Genomic DNA, 6677 nt, shown 5'->3' with positions numbered 1-6677 from the left:
ACATGTACCTCTGAGATGTAGTACAGTATAAAGTACAACATGTACCTCTGAGATGTGGTGCAGTATAAAGTACAACATGTACCTCTGAGATGTGGTGCAGTATAAAGTACAACATGTACCTCTGAGATGTAGTACAGTATAAAGTACAACATGTACCTCTGAGATGTGGTGCAGTATAAAGTACAACATGTACCTCTGAGATGTGGTGCAGTATAAAGTACAATATGTACCTCTGAGATGTAGTGCAGTATAAAGTACATGTACCTCTGAGATGTAGTGCAGTATAAAGTACAACATGTACCTCTGAGATGTAGTGCAGTATAAAGTACATGTACCTCTGAGATGTAGTGCAGTATAAAGTACAATATATACCTCTGAGATGTGGTGCAGTATAAAGTACAACATTTACCTCTGAGATGTGGTGCAGTATAAAGTACAACATGTACCTCTGAGATGTGGTGCAGTATAAAGTACAACATGTACCTCTGAGATGTGGTGCAGTATAAAGTATTAAAGGTAGTGTTCTGTCCTCTGGTTCTCGTCTCAGTCTGTAGGAGGAAAGTTAAACTCGTGATGAAGCCAGATGGATATTTCTTTTGTTTTAGATTCTAGTTTTTTTCTCTGGCAGGAAGAGAAAACAGTTAACTATCCTGGCAGTGTTTCAAATTAATAAAAAAGAAAACTCAGTGAACTTTGATTACAGCACAGATTCAGAGATACAAACTGTGATTTATATAGCAGTTAAATACTCACTAGTTTAGTTTCTTCTTGGTTTTTCAACCAGTGAACAGGAAGTGACCATATCTGGACTGAGGAGGAGTCACGTCTGTGTGACTCTAAATGGACCATCATTTACTAAATGAACATCATGCTGTATTGAAGAAGACTTGAAACTAGAGATTGAGACCATAAACTCATGTTTACAATGTTTACTGAGGTAATAAATCAAGAGAGAAGTAGAGTCATTTTCTCATAGACTTCTATACAACCAGAGGAGTCGCCCCCTGGTGGACACTAGAGAGAATGCAGCTTTAACACATGAAGCTCTGACTTCACTTTAAAGAACCGGAGGTTGTCTCCTGGTATAAAAATGGACAAACAAAATACTGGTTCTAAGAGAGGAACATGCTAAGTGTATACATGCTTGCTTTATTTTATTATTTTATACATTTTTCATTTATTTATTTTATTTCTTAGTTTGTTCCTTCAACGTCTTAACGTGGTTTAAAACCAGCAGAACCTTCAACGTTCCCATCAGCCTCCGCTGGACTAAGAGGAGGTCACGAGTTATCAGGATTCAGCCTCTGGGGAGTCTGAACGTCTGTATTAAAGTCACACTGACAGAACAGGAAAATCAATGTTCAGGATTCTGTTTAACAGACCGTAAAACAAGGGGGGGGGGGTACTGTAACACACACACACACACTGTGGCATAAGGGAACAAACAGCGAGACCATCTGGATGACTGGACCTGCGTATGAACACATTAATATTGTGTACAGAATAGAAACATTAACCATCAGAGGAGCTCAAAACAGACTCAGTTAAATCAACTTGAAATGACTTCCTGTCTGTTGGTTCCCACTGACGACGTAAAACACAAATATACAGTTTCATCAGTGATTCCCTGTAGTTATTAAACAAACAGGAGGAAATGTTCATTTGTTTTTATGGAAATTTAGAGAAAAGTTATAACATCTGAAGCACTTTGCTAAGTGGGTTTAAGACCAATCCTGATATTTTGTCGACTAGACTTGATTGAATTTTTGAGTAAAAAACAAACATGAATGTACATGAATGTGATTTAGTACCAGAAGCTAATGAAGGGAGAGAAAATGTACAATAGGCACAAAATAAAAAACACAGGATTTTGTAATTTCTTTTAATATTCAAAACAAATTCTACAGAGTTTGGTTGGCAGCTCAGAGCCTCGTGTTGCCTTCAGGCTCCTCCTCGTCAACTCGGAAAAATAATCGCAAGAACAAATCATGTAGGTTAGAAACAAAGCGAGCCAGTTTGACGTTGATTTGTCCGAGGTTTTTGCGAGGAGCGCCTGAACGCACCGTCCGGAGCGGACCGTGAAATGAAACGTCACGATAACCGAACAGAAGCTCTGCGTTCTTCTACCGTAACACCGACCGGCTGCTACAAGTCAACCAACCGGCTTCATAACCAATCTGTCTATGAAAATAAATCTACAGCTTTATACAGTTTACTTTCCTTTACAAGTGTACCAAACATTTACTTTCACATATTTACACTTTTGTTTAGTTTTGACTGGCCTCAATGAGGAACAACGAGCCACGGGTAAGATGTGTTTACGTACAGATGTGAACACATGTTCAGAGTTCTACCAGCAGCTCTATCTGCTGAAGAAGGCCAGTGAGATGCAGCTGAAAGCTCCGACACACTAAATGAACCAGTGAGCTGAAGTTAGTTTGTTACGCGTGAAGAATGAACATACGTGCTCATTAAAATGTGTTTTTATCTGTACAGTCAGAAAGAGACACTCTTTGCATCAACAAACTTAAAAGCACCAAAATAAATCTAGAAAAGTAGAAGAAGAAGAAGAAGAAGAAGGAGGAGGCGAAGAAGGAGGAGAAGAAGAAGAAGAAGAAGGAGGAGAAGAAGAAGGAGAAGAAGTCACTAAAATAACCTGATGAACAAAAATCAAAAGAGAGAAAAGAAACAAAAAGATGAAACAACTTTTATAAATAAATGAACTCAAACTGTTCTTTCACACTAAATGAGTTACAAATTGTTGTCATTAATATATATACACATATATATGTATATATATATATATATTGTATATATATACACACCTGTTTATGTATCTGTGTGTGTATACATATATACATACATATATCTATATATATAGCGTGAAATATTAACTCCATTCTGGCTTTTTTTGTGTCATTTTAAGTCGTATATTCTGAACTAAACATATGAAAACACATGAACATGCTTCACTCAGAGCTGTGACGTGGTTTTAAATATGAGAAACACTCCTGATGGACACACGACACGACTCACCTGAGTCCTCAAACTGTTGCTGTGCTTTCCTTTGACATCGGGCTGGAATCACAGCCTGTAATCTGTTTCCTATATCATCACATCAGCATTAAAAACTGAGCTTTTAGCTGCAAAGTCCACTCAGTTAAAAGGAATCTGCACTTAAATCTGCTCAACAGACACAGACGACCTTCAGAGCAACAAAGATACCAAAAAATACAAGAAGTGAAGCGTTGATGCTCGTTAGAGAAGCTGGTGTTCAGAGACGTTCTCTCTTCTTTCTCTACGTGGATACAGAACAATTACAAAATGTCTGACTTATAAAACATGGAAATCTTTTCACTGAAGTCTTTTAAAAATCTGAATCTGAATCCTTTAGATGTGTGTTTGTAACATTTTGACTCACGAGTCATCCGACCAGAAAAAAACTAATCAACCGTCCAACCGTCCAACCGTCCAACCGCCATCACCTGACGACATGTTCTGGGACGGTTTAGTCACTTTACATGAAAACATCGGCGTGGAATCGAACCACCGTTCTTCTCTGAAAGACTTTTGACTCGCTCTCCACCCGCCTGTCTGTCTGTCTCTCTGTCTCTCTGTCTGCCTGTTTGTCCGTCCGTCCGTCCGTCTGTCTGTCTGTCTCTCTCTGTCTCTCTCCGTCTGCTTCGTCTGTCTGTCTGTCTGTCTGTCTGTCTGTCTGTCTGTCTGTCTGTCTCTCTGTATGTCTGTCCATCCGTCTGTCTGTCTGTCTGTCTGTCTGTCTGTCTGTCTGCTCCGTCTGCTTCGTCTGTCTGTCCATCCGTCCGTCCGTCTCTCTGTCTCTCCGTCTGTCTGTCCGTCCGCTTGAAGGGGTCCAAAAGGTTGAAGAGTTTTTTGGTCAGCGCCAGACCGACAGGTGTCTCACGGTGCACAGGTCACGCAGCAGCCGCCGGATTCGCTGTTTGAGCTGTGGGAGGCGGGACAAAGGGTCCGGAGGCTCGAGCTCGCCCGAGTGGTCCAACCAGGACTCTAACACTGGAGACAGAGAGCGGATATTAATATCACTGAAGCCGTTATCTCCATTCACAGAAACAGTGATTTAACAGCGAGTGTATATGTGTGTGTGTGTGTGTGTGTGTGTGTGTGTGTTACCGTCCAGCTCTCTCTCGATCATGTCCATCCTGGTGATGATCTGGTGGTGAAGAGACTCGACGTGCTCCAGCAGGTTCAGCTGACACTCGGACGTCGGACGCGTCTGAGCGTGTGCGTGTTCGCGTCCGTCCGCGTCCGTAGCGGCGTCGGCCGGTTTCTGGTCGACGTCTTCAGGCTTTATTTCCTGCAACGTAAAAAAAAACTATCATCACCGCCAGTGAATCAAACAGGAAGAGAGTCACTCTTCAACACGTGACGGAGGGATCTGTGAGTGCAGAAGACAAAGGAAACAAGGCGTGATATTGCACATTGAAAGCACGAACGTCCTCTGAGATCCCTCACAGCACCGGCAGGTAAAAATAGTTCTACGTTCACAGAACGAGCCCCAGAGCCTCACTGGTGCTCATCGGTCTCATAGCAACAACAGGATCCGGCTCAGTGCTGCGAACACGAGGGGGAGCGTGAATAAAACCGCAGAGTCACCGCTTTGTTCACTTTCGTGGCTTTAACTACGAATGCTGGCTGAGGGACGCCTGCTGAGACATGTTTATATGACGGTGCAGACGCGGTCTTTAAGCGAGTTCACTACATGCTTAAGTTTCTACCCGGAGCTCCGTGTCGTCCTCCTGCTTCACCGCAGCCCGCCTGCAGCCCGTCCTTCTCCCAAGATGCACCGGGCTTCTGGTAGCAGTGCTCGCTGCTGACGTAACAGACGGGCCGTCTCTCCTCTCGCGGGCCGGCCGGCGGACTCCGACGACGCCTCCTCCCGCCGCCACGGCAGCCTCCACAGCTGCAGGTCCGGGTGCGACGGCGAGCTGCTGGTGCTGAGGACACGGAGGCGGGACAGAACGGTGATAGTCTTAACGTAGACGTCGACGGCTGAAACGGGAGTCACACGGCGCGCGCGCGTACTCACCGCAACAGGCTGATCTTGAGCTGCAGCCGCCTGAGGACCTGGTTGAGGCCAGTGGCTGTGAGCCAGCAGGCTGTTGGTGTGAGCGATGGTGGGAGGCGTTGGTCTGAGAGTAGTTCTCCTTCACGCACGGACAGGCCGAACAATGTGACCGGAGATCAGCAAATCAGGTTCTGACAGGAAGCGCTGAGCCCGCCTCCAACCTGAACACACACACACACACACACAGACGTACACACACACACACGCACGCACACACACAGACACACACAGACACACAACTGTTATAACTATGCGCCTGACATATTATCTTAGCCAACAGACTCCATTAACAAAAACAGCAATTTTAAATGTATGTATATATATATATATATATATAAATACAATCTGGTTAAAGGAAACGCTTTATTAGAGGAGACATTTATAATGAGAACATGTAGAATAAAATGATTATGATGAAATATCACAATGTTAAGCTTTGTTATGTTTTCTTTTTCTGATGGAAGTGTTCGTCACACATGATGTGTTTCAAGGGCCCCGATCGGAAGGACGAACATCTGACGATTATCACAGTTTCTAAAGCTTCAGGTTTCAGCCAGGTTTTTTTGGGTTCAGAGGGTTAAAGTACAGTTATGTGAAATACGTTAAATCAAAGTAGAATGCTTCCTCACACACACACACACACACACACACACACAGTCAGAGGTCGTACCTGCAGTGTGTCTGCAGTAGTAGCAGGTGTAGTTGTGCGGGACGTTGTCTTCATACAGACCCATGCAGGTGCCGTGCTGCCAGCACAGACACGACTCACACTGCAGACAGAAAGATCACAACGTCAGAGATCCGTCGACGTGATCAGTGATGAAGACGTATAACACAGTGTGTGTGTGTGTGTGTGTGTGTGTGTGTGTGTCTCTCACCTGGATCATGAAGTCGTTCTCCTCGTCCACCTCGCACACACACCTCACCACCTCACACTCCTCTGTCTCCATGGCGTCGGGCCAAGAGGGCGTGTCCTCGCCGCTCTCCGCCGTGAGCGTCGACCAATCGCTGCCGTCGTCGACTGAGAGAGAGAGAGAGACAAAGAGAGAGAGAGAGAGAGAGAGACACAGAGAGAGAGAGAGAGCGACAGAGAGAGAGACAGAGACAGAGAGAGAGACAAAGAGTGAGAGAGAGACAGAGATAGACAGAGAGAGGTTACAGAGACGAGTCCTCCAGCAGCTCATTTATTTACATTATCAACATTTAAAATCAGAACTTTTTCACGTAAATAAGAGTTCTCACCTTGTGTGTGTTCATGTGTGTGTTCATGCGTGTGCTGGTGTGTGTGTTCATGTGTGTGTGTGTGTTCGTGTCCAGACGACAGCTTCAGACCGATCGCAGGTCGGTCTGTGTTCTCATCGTCGCTGCTGCCGAGTCCTGACGACAAGAAAAAAAAGAAAAACACAACAACACACACAGTTTTGTTTTGTGCGCGACAAAAGTGAAAGGAAATGTTTTTGTCGATGCAAAGATGCAAATAGACGCTGAATAAAGCCCGTCAGCGCCGACACTATGAACATGTGTAGAAACATCAACGATATTATGAACCCAGACACGCCGGTGAAAACACAGT

General features: G+C 44.3%; 1 pseudogene across 1 annotated transcript in view; it reads right to left on the bottom strand.

The window, feature by feature from the left end:
- Window positions 1-1875: 1875 nt before the first annotated feature.
- The window catches only part of LOC306707765 (PHD finger protein 20-like), a 10380-nt pseudogene continuing 5578 nt past the window's right edge, over window positions 1876-6677 (bottom strand). Inside the window, exons 11-17 of the transcript XR_013767711.1 lie at window positions 6347-6481; window positions 5983-6125; window positions 5775-5874; window positions 5076-5265; window positions 4755-5008; window positions 4150-4333; window positions 1876-4032 (exon numbers count right to left, since the gene is read on the bottom strand). The product of XR_013767711.1 is annotated as a PHD finger protein 20-like (transcript). The remainder of the gene's footprint in view (window positions 4033-4149; window positions 4334-4754; window positions 5009-5075; window positions 5266-5774; window positions 5875-5982; window positions 6126-6346; window positions 6482-6677) is intronic.

This window comes from Pholis gunnellus (genome assembly GCF_910591455.1).
Source record: "Pholis gunnellus genome assembly, chromosome: 2".
Classification (NCBI taxonomy): Eukaryota; Metazoa; Chordata; class Actinopteri; order Perciformes; family Pholidae; genus Pholis; species Pholis gunnellus.
This window is presented reverse-complemented; position numbering and strand designations above follow the sequence as displayed.